At 48.1% G+C, this 14,878-nt stretch overlaps 1 protein-coding gene across 6 annotated transcripts in view; it reads left to right on the forward strand.

Annotated features, from left to right (window-relative positions):
• The first annotated feature begins 1,016 nt into the window (after positions 1–1,016).
• Positions 1,017–14,878, forward strand: part of TJAP1 (tight junction associated protein 1) — a 46,387-nt gene continuing 32,525 nt past the window's right edge. For 4 of the 6 annotated variants that reach the window (XM_054821964.1, XM_054821966.1, XM_054821960.1 and 1 more), the window contains exons 1-2: positions 1,017–1,152; positions 2,195–2,269. The gene's annotated coding sequence lies outside the window, so the exon portion shown is untranslated. The other 2 variants (XM_054821961.1, XM_054821965.1) reach the window with 2 other exon arrangements.

The following is a 14,878-nucleotide window of genomic DNA, read 5'->3' on the forward strand; positions in this document are numbered from 1 at the left end:
AGCATCAGGGTGTTTCTCAGGGACTGAGGGAGGTAACAAGGGGAAGGAGCTGATCCTGGACACTGCCTCCCGGGGAGTTGTCCTGGCTGGCAAAGACCTGAAGAGGGCAGATCACCTGCAGTTACTGTGAGCCCACTTTGGGGTCCTGAGCGCACCCACAGGCTCTAAGTGCCATAACCTAAACTGTGTTTTTTTCTGTCATCTTCACCAGCTCGGCAGTTGAGCTGCCTCTTTTCAAGGTCTGCTCTGATACGGGACAAACCCGTAACCTCGGAAGCAGCCGGTGAGGTGACCAAGGGCTGCAGCCCGCTGCTCTGCTGGAGCCTCCAGAAGCAAAGGCAGGGGCAGGTTCTGCATCCTTCCCCGGCCGGGAGAGAGGCCTCGGCCAGGGCCGCGCAGCGAAGGGCAGCTCACAGCCTGTCAGCCCACCCCGTGTTCCTAAATCCAAACGAAGACCTCTCAACCCTGCCGGTTTCCTGCCCGAGGGCACGTCGGTGCCGGGTTGTTGGACTATCCCCGTGCCCTCGGTGCTATTTTTGAGCCGGCTTGTCTCATCAGGGAGATTTATTGAATATGAAGCCTGGCAAAGCTTTCTCAGACAAACGCGGACCTGCCCGAAGCCGCCACCCGCCTCTTGCTACCACGGTCCCGGGCCCCACCAGCCCGGGGAGGGTAAGAGGGCCCGGTCCGGCGGAAGGCCGAGCCCGTTGGCAGCGCCGGTAGAGAAGACAGAGAGGCGCGCCTCGCCCCTGCTGAGGGGAGGGCACCAGCACCGTTCCCCCCCGTCGCTGGCACTTGGGTTCGCTCGCCCCGCCCCCCGCGGCGCCGTTGGTTTCGTCCCGTGGCCCCTGTCCCCCGCCGCTCGTCCCGCCCCCCCCCCGCGTTGCCGCGGTGACGGGGGAGACGCACCGCCCGCCCGCCGCCGCGCCTGGCCCCGCCCCCTCCCGTGCTGCCCGATGACGCAGCTGCGCTGCGGCGTGGGGATTCCGCCGGATTACCCGGCGTGCCCCGCGGCAAAATGGCGGCCTGAAGCGAGAGTGTGGGGCCGAGCCGAGCGGGGGCAAAGTTTGGGGCGGGCCCGAGGCGGGGCCGAACCGGGGCAGAACCGGCCGCAAAGTCACTGGGACCCCGGGCGGAGCCGAGCCCGACCGGGTCAGAGCCGGGCTGGGGCCCCGGGGGCGGGGAGCCGGGGAACGCGATCGGCTGGGGACCGAGCCCGGGCCCGGGCGGGGCCCCCCGCGCCCCCGGGCCTCGCCGGCCTTTCCGGGCGGGCTTCGGGCCGGCGCCCTGCGAGCAGGGGGCTCTCCCTGTCCCCGTGTGTGGCCCGGGCCCGGGAAGAGATGTCGGAGTTCCCCGAGGACAGCGGGTCCGGGCGGGTCGCACCGTGGTCAGGGGGAGTCAGCCGGGCGGGGTGGGCGGCAGGTGCGGGCCGGGTGCGGGAGGGTGGTAGGGCCACAGCCTCGGCCCTGGGGAAGGGGCCGTTCCCGTGAGGGAGGGTGGTAGTTCCACCGCCTCGGCCATTAGGGCATTCAGGAGCTCTTCTCGCGTGGAGGGAGAGAGTGGGCACGGAAGCAGCAGGCCAAACCAGGTCCAGGCAGGGTGTAGCCTTATCTGGGTGATGGAGAGGTAGATGGTGTGGGGGATGAGAAAGCAGTATCTGTGCAGGGAGTGTTGCTGGAGTAGGAGCTGTGAAGTGGAACAAGTCTGGGCCAGCATATGTGTGTTAAGGAACCAGAGTATAGTTGATAGAGGCAGAGTTGGAAGGGAGGGAGCAGCACTGCCCTGGTGCCAAACCTGGCAGGAGGGAATGGGAAATTCTCTACCAACCTGGACACCCTCTCTAGTACAAGGAATGCTTCCTACCATGGAATTAGTGAGCAACCCCTGGGAACACGGGAAGACTTTTAAAGAAAAAGAGGTGAACAGTACTGAACTGCATCTGGCTCTGGGCTTGAGCACACTGCATGGAGCAGAGTAAAAGACTGAGTCCTAATAAATAGATTTTTAGATGGGCAGGAGATTGCATTGGTAGGCATCAGTGTGTGCAAATGATATGCAAGTCTGGCAAGGCTGAGAATGACCTAGATCTGAGAGATGCCGGGTAGAGGTTGTTCACTGAAAAGAATCATCCATCAGATGCAGATAGTTCTGTGCCAGAGAAAGCTTTTCAGAGGTGTGCATCTCTCTTTTACAGATTCAGAGAAGGAACTGGGATAAAGGGCCTATGTAAGAGGAAGCAATGAATCCTTTTTGAAGAATCAGACAGCAGGTAAGAAAACCAGGAATGAGCTGATGTTGAGTCAGACTGTTCTTTTGGTCACACTACTGGAATCTTTTGAGAATATGCTGAAAAACTGTTCCCCTCTGCGGTGTTCTTTGCATCATAGTAGGCTTACATTGCCTGAATTGAGAGGCTAGGGGTGTCAGTGAAATGAGAGTGACCCTGAAGAATGCAGTAAGTCCCCCTGGGAAGAAAAGCTCAATGAAAGATGTAAGCAAATGCTCTTTACGTGCCATCCAGAGAAGCAGTCTAAAGCCTGCTCTGTCAGTGCTGAAGCAGCTGTGTTCTTTGTGTAATCACAAGAGATCTGTCCAGTCAGGATCCCAGTGAAATCCTTTCTGATGATCCTGCTCTTGCAATAATTGCAATGCCAAAGTTAGGTAATTCTAGTGATTCTCTGTTCTGTTAGGTTATTTCTTCCACCACATTGGGTTTTTTACCTGTATTTTAACTGATCCCCTGATAGGTAGTGTAGATGTACTGCTGGCCTTTCTGTTCTCTCCTGACCTCACTGTTGAGATCCAGTTTAGAAGGGCAACTATTTGGTACTCAGCATCTAGGTCCTTTGAGATGTTCATACCTTTCACTTACTTGTTGTGCTGGTTTTGGCTGGGATAGAGTTAATTTTCTTCATAGTAGCTAGTATGAGGCTATGTTTTGAATTTGTGCTGAAAACAGTGCTGATAATATTGAGATGTTTTTGTTACTGCTGAGCAGTGCTTACACAGAGCCAAGGCCTTTTCTGCCTCTCACACTGCCCTGCCAGAGGATGGCTGGGGAGAAAGCTGACCCCAACTGACCAAAGGGATATTCCATACCATACGACATCATGCTCAGCACATAAGGGGCTTGGGGAAGAGGAAGGAAGAGGGGGATATTCGGAGTGATGGTGTTTGTCTTCCCAAGTCACTATTAGACGTGATGGAGCCCTGCTTTCCAGGGATTGGCTGAACACCTGCCTGCCCATGGGAAGTGGTGAATGAATTCCTGGTTTTGCTTTGCTTGCTTGCGCGGCTTTTGCTTTATCTATTAAACTGTCTTTATCTCAACCCACGAGTTTTCTCACTTTCACTCTTCCGATTCACTCCCCGTCCTGCCGGGGGGTGGGAAAGTGAGTGAGCAGCTGTTTGGGGCTTAGTTGCCGGCTGGGGTTAAACCACGACACTTGTCAAATTGCTTTTAGCACAACTCCTTTCTCTTTTCTTCACTTCTTAGTGAATCACTGCAGAAAGCATATGTATCTTAATAGTGCTTTGCATACAGTGTGCTTCAGTTTCTGGATGTTAAATCAGCATTTAAGCTAGCAGGTCTTAGCTGTGTGTCCTGGTTTCAGCTGAGATAGAGTTAATTTTCTTTCTAGTAGCTGGTATAGTGCTGTGTTTTGGATTTAGGATGAGAATGATGTTGATAACACGCTGATGGTTTTAGTTGTAACTAGGTAGTTGCCTACTAGTGTAGGCAATGTCTACACTAAGTCAAGGACTTTTCAGCTTCTCACGCCTTGCCAGATGCTGAAGAAGCTGGGAGAGCACAGCCAGGACAGCTGACCCAGGCTGGCAAAAGGGATATTCCCTGGCATATAATGTCATGCTCCGGATATAACTGGGGAAGCTAGCCAGGAAGCAGATATGCTGCCCAGAAACAGACTGGGCATTGGGTGGTTGTTGGTTTTTTTCCCCTTCCGTTGTGGTGAGCAATTGCATTTGTGCATCACTTGTAGTATTATTATCATCATCGTCTTCCTTTGTTATCCTATTAAACTGTCTTTATCTCAACCAACAACGTTTTTTGGTTTGGGTTTTTTTTTTTTTTCATTCTTCTCCCCATTCCCTTGGGGGATGAGGGATGAGGGGTGAGCGAGCTGCTGCATGGTGCTTAGCTGCTGGCTGGGGCAAAACCACGACACTGTGGTATCAGAAGCTTTTTGCTTTTCATTCCTTCCCAGGCACCCAGTGCTCTTGAAATAATGGGAATGCATTTCAGCAGGGCCAGCAGAGTTCCAAAGTGCAGCCCATGGCTATCTTCATCTTTAATATTAAACAAGGCATTGGGTCATGAGGGGATGAGTTACGTGCCAAGACCTGTTGCCTCCTCAAACCAACTTTCTGAACCAAAGATGACCTTGCATTCTTTTGCAATCTGTTTCAAGTAGTTTGTTGGCTGCTGCTGAGTTACTTGCTTTGCAGCTTTCAAACCCTGAATTCTTATCTCTGCCATCCACTCTTAAGTACAAGCATGTGGCGTAGCATGTAGGGGAAACAGACTATAGTTTTGAAAGAGGTATAGTCCTTTGCAGGTCTGTCCTCTTTTTGTCCCAGAGAAGGATAAATAAAGTCAGATGGGATGATGAGTGATTTTTGGTCAATATGCTGGTATGAATGGTACCAGAGCTTGGAGAAAAGATTTGTGGCAGCTGCTGTGGCATGTTAAGTGGTTTTAAAAAAGTGAAGAAAGCCAAGCTGTTTGAGCAATAGCAAAATAAACAAGTTTCAGTAAAATGTGATTGTATTTTTTGGTAGCTGTTTGAAGTAAACTTGATGCTTGTGAGTCCTGGAGGCTGACGATTTTTCTGAAGGTGAGCTTCCTAACATGTTAAAATGTCTGCTATGTTTTACGGAGGATCCACTGGAAGCTGGACTCTGAGATTTCCATGTGTTACCACAACTACAGCATAGTCCTGAGAAATAATTCTGGAGGTTAGATCACAATGAATTAACCGTGTTGTGTTCTTGTTAGCAAGTGCCTAGGTTTTGCAGCAAAGTGTGGCAAGAATAATGTAGTAATGGCTAATAACTCTCTGCCTTTCATGTTGCTGGGAGAAATATAAGAGGTAGGGGTCTCAAATGAGTCTGTATGTGCTACAGATTGAGGGCAGGATTCCTCTACTAAGAAATGAGGATCTGGCTTGATATCTTTTTGACTCATCTCTGCTTTTTTGACTAGGGTTGTCAGGAAGTGGAATTGTCATAATAGAGCAGATTTTCTTGGTTGTTCAACTTTGATGCTTTGTGAGTAAATTTACGGTCCTGAAGCAGGGTACGTTCATCTCCTTCCTTGAAGGCTTTGATTGAGAAGATATCCCCTTTTTGTATGACACCTTGAGCTATGAAGAGAGTGAGTGCTTGTGGCATTTGTGCTAGCTGCGTGTACTTCAAGTCACTGGTAACTGGGTAAATATGATCCTCTCTGAAATTAATTTTACACAGGACTGCAAAGGAACTATGTGCATTATCTATGCAAACAGGGCTAATGCCTTAGGGTATGAAATCGTCCATCCTGTTTCCCTGCCAGTTCCCCTACCTGAGGGCTTTTCCTTAGATCTAGATTGGCTGGGTCTGTAACTGTAGTAGGAAGTATGTTACTTTTTAAAATTGAAGTATCTTTATAGCTGGTTGGAAGGGAAGGATGACCCTGTGGTCAGAATTCTGAACTGCAACATAGGATATCTAATTTCTGCCGCAGAAATACTGGGTGAACATGTTCAGATCACTACTGTTTCTTGCTCTTCATTCTTTGGCTGCAGGATATGATTAACACCCATCTTACTGGGGGTTTGTGGAAGAGTCCATAAGTGTCTATAAGATGCTTGGGTAATGTGGTGTTGAATGCTTTAGTAAAGCTCGGTGGAGGAGAGATGAAAAGGATATTCCAAGCTGTGACTTCAAAATGAAGCAGACCCCTGTCTGATCCACTGTCCTGTGTATCCTGTAGCATGGTGAAATTGTTACAGAGTGCAAGTCAGGCCTTGCCTTGTTTAAAGCAAGTGGGCACTCTGAGACCTCCCTCTTTCTTCCCTTCCCAGGAGTGGTTTGCTTGTTTCCACAGCTTGTAAGGCCTTATCTGGCTGAATCTTTTTGACTTAAATTTATCTTTTCTCTCTTTTGCCCCCTCGTTTGTTCCAGACTCGGAAATTGTTCCCTTCATCGTCAGGATGTTCATGTATGGTCTTATTGCTAATATGCTCAGACAGAGAGGGCGAAGAGCAGCAGCTTGCAGGCTGTCTCATATTTGGAATGACATGAGCCACCCTCTCTGGAGTGTCCTCCTGGGAGCTGTGCTTAGGAAGGAAATGGCATGGAAGGCTGTGTAGGAGTGTGAGACTAGCATTGCAATGGTTGGAATGCAGGATAAGCATCACTTGGGTGGGCTCAGTTTTCCTCTGCTTTTCAACAATGCTGGGTGCCAAGCCTGAGGAAGACTTCTGTGCAGAGGTGAAGGAGCTGGAATGTATTCTTCAGTTGAGGTGAATGCAATTCAGTGAAACTGATAGGCATCAAACTGAATAATGATTTTAAAGTATTTTCACATGATGTCTAATCTGTGGAAATTCACTACCACATAATAGCACTGAGGCTAAGAGCTGAGCGGGATTCAGAAAAGATCAAGCACTTACGAGTGGAAATGTTCAGACTTGCTTTAGCTAAATAACTTGTTTTAGAAGGTGTATTTTTCAGACATAACCCAATCTCTAACAGGTAAAGGTTTGAAGAAAGGGTAGTTTGTTCCATAATTGTTCACTGGGGCTTCTTGCTCCATCTTCTAAACCACCTTGTATTGGTCTGTGTCGGAGGCAAGGTATTGAATCACATTTATTTGCTACGTTAGGTTGCCCACTAACCTTTCTTTTTTGTGATAACTGCATTAGGAAAAAAAACCACCAACCAAAAACCACAAGCCCACAAAGCACTCCAGTTGCTCTGGATTAGTCCTGGTAGGTGAGAATTTTAAGCTGGAGGAGAGCAGGGTCTTTGGAAAGATAGTGCAGTCCACAGATGAGGACTCTCTTACTCATGAACGTGAAGAACTGTAAGGATTGTCTCTTCATGCCGAGCTTTGTGCTTCTTGGCTTTGCTTGTAAGAGGGAAAAGAGCGTGTGGAGTTTGGCCTCTCCACGTTGCAGTCTTGTAGTGGACTTTAGTCTGGAAGGCGGCTGAAAGGAAGGGCTTTAAGGCTGTTCAACTGAGATCTGATATGTTGTAGCATGAGCCTCAATGTACTAGTGTCTGGGAGGACACAGTCTGTGTCCTGTGCTCATGTCCAATCTGCGTTGAGGATCGAGAGAATCATCAGTGTTGCTTGGTCAAATAGGCATGCAATCGGTTTGATGGATCGACTAACAAAGGTAAGTGGCAGTGCTATGGAGATATATATCAAAAGTTGTGTGTTTGTAATGTCTGCCTAAACACAAAAGGGACTCCGAAGGAAGGAGCATGTGTGTGTATTTTCAGAGCTAGGAGCAGGTCATGCAAACTTTGAGATCCCTGTATGGATCCCCCTCCCTATGGGCTGTTCTAGGAGCCACGTGTGCTTCAGGCCACAATGTAACCCTTTTGTGGCAGGCATAATGGCTGTGAGTAAAGGGTTACTCATGTCCACGGAAGTTTTGTGATGCTGAGAAAGTGTAAGGTTTCCTGCAGGGATTAGCCTGGTTTTTAGGCACAGAGAATCTGACCTGCAGCTAGTGGCAAGAGAGAGCTGGTTTAAATTTCTGATTTCTAGGAGTCAGCAAATTCAGAACTGAGAGTCCCACAGTGACTACTGTGTCTTTGGTTGAGTTCTATATTTGTATTTTGGCCCTGTGTTAAAGCTGGCTGTGGCAATGTTGTAGGACTCATAACTGGATTTTCTTATTCTTGCGTTTAAAGTCTCAGTTGTCCACCTGCATTAATGTAATGCTCGTGTGTGAATGGTTCTGAAATCAAAAGGGACAGATGAGGTAGTTGCTCTAACTATTGGGGAATTGTACTTAGGCTCATAAAAAGCCTTAGGCGACTTTTACTTTATAGCATTTGTTTCAAAAGAATACAAGTTATTTTCCCGAGATAATAATTAGATAATCATTGTGGCAGTAAGGTTTTTGACCATTATTTTAGCATATGCTACTCAAGGTAACTGCATTTAGACCTGGGTATGTCCTGCTGTGCAAGCTCTGTACAATTCCTAAAGATGCCTTGCTTCATTGTCTCCTAAATCAGATTTCATCCTGCAGCTTTGCTGCTCATTATTGAGGACTCTGCTGCTGTCCAACAGGAAGGTTAAAAATACTCTAGGGAGATGACTTAACTGAAAAGTGATTGCAGTTAATTCTGTTGTTCTGGCTATTCTTGTGTGGGTTTATCATTTTTTTGTTATTGAGAACTCTTCCCCCTTCCCTTTTACTTGTGGCAGATCTGTACCCAGTGTATTGTGTGCACAGTCCTTTCAGATGGGGGAAAAGAAAATAATGGAAAACAGCAGGATATTTGTTTAAAATTAGAGTTAAGTAACCTTTCTTGAGAATGGACATCAAGTTCACATCCTACTTTTAAGTGGTTTCAGTTTTCTGAGCAGAAAGTGTTTCGTGCACTAAAGTGTGCAAAATATATTTCTTGAACTTTTAAAATTGAATTTCTAAGCATCACTTGCACTATGGTTATGCAAAGACCAGGAAATGAAAACTTTGCTTAGAAGGATTTTCTCAGGTAACTGCATTTTGCTAGCAATACATTCTGTTAGTAGATGTCTGTGTAGTCACTCAATCTAGTTTCTTCTAGGGCTAGTACACAGTGTCATTTTTGGGAAGCTTATTGTACCAGGTTGGATTGATTCCTGAAAGCAAATCGCCCTTGCTGGGCTGCAGAATTTCTGTAGAGTCTACTTATAAGTGTATCCATTTTTCCTTGATTAGATGATGCCTTTGTAAATAGGTCCCCAGGTGTATCTGAAATGGCTATAACAGGATTCAGTGTCGTCAATGCTCCAGCTGGATGGGGAGGGCTGTATTACTATGCAGCTCCAGAGATGATTTACTACCTGACTGACAACTTGCAATATAAACATTAGTCCAAGCATGATCTTGTCCCAAAACCCCGCCTACGCAGGGAGCCAGGAGTCTTCCTGCCACGCGCCATAAATCGTTTACGGTTTGCTCATGCCTGTACATTTGAAAAACAGCTGTGTATTGGGGATTAGCAGTTTGCAGAAGGCCCGTGCGGGGCTAAATTAGGGTCTCGCCCTGGTGGTGAATACCAGTATCTGAATAGCGGGAGTGCTTCTCTGCAGTGGAAGGCAATTTACTCTGGGAATGGGGGGTGGGTGCAGGGAATCTGTGAGGGTACAGCAGCCAGAGGAGAGTGTTGGATTGCAATGCTCCAGTTTGAGCTCAGATGCCTGATTGATAGCTGCCCAGCATGGTGGGGGATTGAACAATTCATTGTTAGCTGTGTGTTTTTAAAATTTTATTTATATATTTATTATTTCCTATGTATTTTACATGTGTATGTATATACACACCCACAAAACGCAAGCAGACTACTTCTGTCTCCTAGGAGCTGAGGGATGATAGAGTTTTTGGGTCTGTCTTTTTTTTTTTTTTTTTTTCTCTTCAGTGTGAAGAGTGGTTTCTCTTTTGGTAGCCCATGGTAGCAGAATCAAATTATATACAAGGCCACCTGGGGCTTCACAACTAATTTTCAGCTTTTATAAAAAGTTTTACTTTGTCACTTGGATTTATTACAGCTTTGCAAATTCAACTCCCAAAGTAAAACTATTTTTGTGCTGGCTGTGATAATTTAAATTACCTCCAGGAGTTTCTAATGACTAACTTGTATTTATGGTGAAACCTCCCATTTGTCCAAACCCTGGAAGTATGATCTGTTTGATAACTCTACATATATTGATGCTTTTACATCAGTGCCCAGCACATCAGAGCCTCAAGTCAGTTGGTGCCTTCAGGTCTTTCTGTAATAAGGAGAATATGCAGATTTTGGTGTACGAATGAAACTAGACAGTACAATTCAGATACCTCCTATGTGCTGGCTGAAGGACCAGCTGCTGAGTAAAGCAAATACAAGTAGATCATTTTTAGCTGGGTTGATGTCTCCATCAACAAATCCCTTCTTGGGTGGGTTGGGTAAGAATCTGGGTGGAATGTGTCAGCAAACCACCCCCTTCTAGATACATCAGCTGAATACCAATACTTCCAGACTGTACCATGAGCATCCCTGGAGCCATGGACAAAGCCAGTGGGCTCTGGGTAAAGCAAGTGACTTGTTTCCAAAATGACACAGTTAAAATCATAGAATCACAGAATGGTTTGGGTTGGAAGGGACCTTAAAGATCATCTAGTTCCAACCCCACTGCCATGGGCAGGGACACCCTCCACTAGACCGGGTTGCTCAAAGCACCATCCAACCTGGCCTTAAACACTTGGGGCATCCACAGCTTCTCTGGGCAACCTGTTCCAGTGCCTCACCACCCTCATAGAGAAGAATTTCTTCCTAATATCTAATCTAAATCTACCCTCCTTCAGTTTAAAGCCATTCCCCCTTGTCCTATCACTCCATGCCCTTGTAAACAGTCCCTCTCCAGCTTTCCTGTAGGCCCCTTCAGGTACTGGAAGGCTGCAGTAAGGTCTCCCCGGAGCCGCCTTTTTTCCAGGCTGAACCACCCCAACTCTCTGAGCGTGTCCTCATAGGGGAGGTGCTCCAGCCCTCTGATCAACTTAGTGGCCCTCCTCTGGACTCTCTCCAACAGCTCCATGTCTCTCCTGTACTGGGGCCCCCAGAGGTGGACATGGTACTCCAGGTGGGGTCTCACAAGAGCGGAGTAGAGGGGCAGGATCACCTCCCTCGACCTGCTGGTCACACTTCTTTTGATGCAGCCCAGGATACAGATGGCTTTCTGGGCTGCAAGCGCACACTGCCAGCTCACGTTGAGCTTCTCCTCAACCAACACCCCCAAGTCCTTCTCCTCAGGGCTGCTCTCAATCCATTCTCTGCCCAGCCTGTAGTTGTGCTTGGGATTGCCCTGACCCATGTGCAGGACCTTGCACTTGACCTTGTTGAACTTCATGAGGTTCACACAGGCCCACCTCTCAAGTCTGTCAAGGTCCCTCTGGATGGCATCCCTTCCCTCCAGCGTGTCAACCACACCACACAGTTTGGTGTCATCAGCAAACTTGCTGAGAGTGCACTCGATCCCACTGTCCGTGTCACCGACAAAGATGTTAAAGAGGGCCGCTCCCAGTACCGACCCCTGAGGAGCGCCACTGGTCTCCACTTGGAGATTGGGCTGTTGACCACAACTCTTTGAGTGCAACCATCCAGCCAATTCCTTATCCACCAAGTGGTCCATCCATCGAATCCATGTCTCTCCAATCTAGAGACAAGGATGTCATGCGGGACAGTGTCAAATGTCTTGCACAAGTCCAGGTAGATGACATCAGTTGCTGTTCCCTTGTCCACCAACGCTGTAACCCCATCATAGAAGGCCACCAAATTTGTCAGGCATGATTTGCCCTTAGTGAAGCCGTGTTGGCTGTCACCAATCAATCACCTCCTTATTTTCCATGTGCCTGAGCATAGTCTCCAGGAGGATCTGCTCCATAATCTTGCCAGGCACAGAGGCGAGACTGACCGGCCTGTAGTTCCCTGGGTCTTTCTCTTCTTAAAAATGGGGGTTATGTTTCCCCTCTTCTAGTCAGTGGGAACTTCACTGGACTGCCGTGACTTCTCAAATATGATGGAGAGTGGCCTGGCCACTTCATCCGCCAGTTCCCTCAGGACCTGCGGATGCATCTCATCAGGTCCCATGGGCTTGTGCACCTTCAGGTTCCTTAGATATTCTTGAACCTGATCTTCTCCTGCAGTGGGTGGTTCTTCATTCTCCCAGTCCCTGCCTTTGCCTTCTGCAAGTTGGGTGGTGTGGCTAGAGCACTTGCCAGTGAAGACTGAGGCAAAAAAGTAGTTGATTACCTCAGCCTTCTCCATATCCCGGGTAACCAGGTCTCCTGTTTCCTTTCAGAGATGGCCCACACTTTCTCTAGTGTTCCTTTTATCACTGACATACCTATAGAAGCTTTTATTGTTGCCCTTGACATCCCTGGCCAGGCTTAATTCTCTCAGGGCTTTAGCTTTTCCTAACCTGATCCCTTGTTGCTTGGACAGTGTCTCTGTATTCCTCCCAGTCTGCCTGTCCTTGCTTCCACCCTCTGTAGGCTTCCTTTTTTTGTTTGACTTTGCCCAGGAGCTCCTTGTTCACCCATGTGGGCCTCCTGGCGCTTTTGCCTGACTTTCTCTTTGTTGGGATGCATCGCTCCTGAGCTTGGAGAAGGTGACCCTTGAATACTGACCAGCTTTCTTGGGCCCCTCTTCCCTGCAGGGCTTTGTCCCGTGGTACTCTACCAAGCAGATCCCTGAAGAGGCCAAAGTCTGCTCTCCTGAAGTCCAGGGTAGTGAGCTTGCTGTGCACTCTTCTCGCTGCCCTAAGGATCTTGAACTCCACCGTTTATTTCATGGTCACTGCAGCGAAGGCTGCCTTTGAGCTTCACATTCCTTACCAGCCCCTCCTTGTTGGTGAGAACAAGGTCCAGTATGGCACCTCTCCTTGTTGGCTCCTCTGTCATTTGGAGAAGAAAGTTATCATCAACGCGTTTCAGGAACCTCTTGGACTGCTTATGCCCTGCTGTGTTGTCCCTCCAACAGATATCGGGGTCATTGAAGTACCCCATGAGGACCAGGGCTTGTGAATGTGAGGCTGCTCCTATCTGTATACAGAAGGCCTCATCCGCTCGATCTTCCTATTTGAGTGGCCTGTAGCTGACCCCCACTATATTGTCCCCTGTCCCTCCCCTCCCTTTAATCCTGACCCATAAGCTTTTGGTGGGCTCCTCATCCATCCCTGGGCGGAGCTCCATGCATTCCAGCTGGTCACACAGAGGACCAGCTGGACACGGAGGGTGACATCCCCTCCTTGTCTCCCCTGCCTGTTCTTCCTAAAGAGCCTGTATCCTTCCATTCAAACACTCCAGTCATAGGAGCCATCTCACCATGGCTGTGATGCCAATAAGATCATAGCTCTGCAGGCATGTGCAAGTCTCCAACTCCTCTTGTTTATTCCCCATGCTACGTGTGTGTGCATAGAGGCATTTCAGGTGGGCCCCCAATGAAGCTGACTTACTGGCTGGAGTGGCTGGAACTCATTTGTGCTGCACTTGAGGTGCAGAAGGGTTCTTAGTATCTTGTTGAAGCTGCTGTACAGGCGTCCCTCTGAAATAAGACCATTTTCCTGGAGCTTCTGGCTCTGTTCTCCTCTGTCGTAGGTTTGGGGAGAGTAGGGGGAAGGGCTCATTCTAGACTTGTTTGAGCCTAGGAGTTGTCTCCTTTTTTTCTTATTCCTTTTGGTGAAAGGCTATATAGTCTATTTGATTCTTCGTGCTTTCCTGAGATGGAGGCCAGATAGCACCAAGTAACGTTTGTGGCTGTTTGTGTGGGCATTTGAGATTTGGAAGGCACCTGCTAATGAGTTGTAGGTCACTTCATGTCAGATTGGCTAAGTTTCTATCAGGCTGGTTCTTTGTTGCGGCAATGCATATGGACTGTGTATGTTTGGGGATCCCTGTTATCTATTTCAGATGGAGAGGGCTTTCCTCTTGTTTGCTGCCCCCTCTCTCCCCACAAGAAAAAAATAAATCACCTGATTCTGGAGAGCTTTTAACCTCCAAATTGAATTAGATGCTTTGCTCTTACCTATATAGGCTTTCCAGATAAATACAGAGGTTAGAGAGGGGTGTGGGTACGTGATTGTATTTTGAGCTTTCCTTCCTTCTCCTTGTTTTTGATGCTGCTGTTGGAATTCACCCTTCCCTTTTCCTGGGAACTAGTGTGAAGGAATTGCTGTCACCTAGCGCAAAGCTCAATCCTCTTGCCTCAAGGGCTTACCTCTCCAGGTTAGGACTCTGCCTGATTTCCACAGGCGGTAGTTTGTTTATGAGCTTGCTTACATTACCTGAATTTTCTGGGGCAGATCTGAAGGGAACAATTCAGACCAGTGGAAATCTCAACTCAGAGAGTCTGGGATAGGGGAGGGAAGGAAAGAATAGAGTTAGCAGTACAGTTAACTCTTCCCCCCTGCACACCCTCCTTTTTTCCTTGTTTCCTCACCTGCCCAGCTGTGTAGTAGGTTAGCAGTACGTGTCTGTTCTTATTCTTATGAAAGTAGACTTTGTTCTCTGAAGACTGCTAATCATGCCCCATGGGGGTGTAATCAGTTATAAGGTATTTAATACAGTGCAGGCGGGAACAGGCTGCCTGGCCGGGCTGGCAGATTGCAACACTACAATTATAAAGGGCCCCTTTCCCCCACTCACCCGCCCACCGGTGGCAGGATGAGGGTTGTGCCTTGAAACAGTGTTAAGTCTATGAAAAATAAAGATGTAGTGGGGGAAGGGAAAGGAGAGGCTGAAGAGGCAGCTCCTATTCTGGGAAGGAGGCAGACTTACATTCTGTGAGAGCTGCAGCCATTGCAGGTTGCACTGTTGAGACTTGTGGGAGATTAGGTACTGTCACCATTGGAGTGGATTGCATAGGGATGGCCCTTGGCAACCTGTAGAGCAGCAGGGGCTTCCGTCCTCTCTGAAATTGGTTTTCTTGTGGTGGCTGGGGTTGGAGAGGTATGGAGTGGTTAGAAGTGGAGAAGCCCTTTCTCCTGCATGTGGTGATTTAGACACCTAATCTGTTTGTGTGCTTTTGTAAATCCTGCCAGGCTTCTATTTATATCTTTGGATATAAATCTATTGGTAAATCTGGCCTTTCATGCCTCTGTCTTCCAAGTACTGGA

The sequence above is a fragment of the Grus americana genome, chromosome 3 (genome assembly GCF_028858705.1).
Source record: "Grus americana isolate bGruAme1 chromosome 3, bGruAme1.mat, whole genome shotgun sequence".
Lineage (NCBI taxonomy): Eukaryota > Metazoa > Chordata > Aves > Gruiformes > Gruidae > Grus > Grus americana.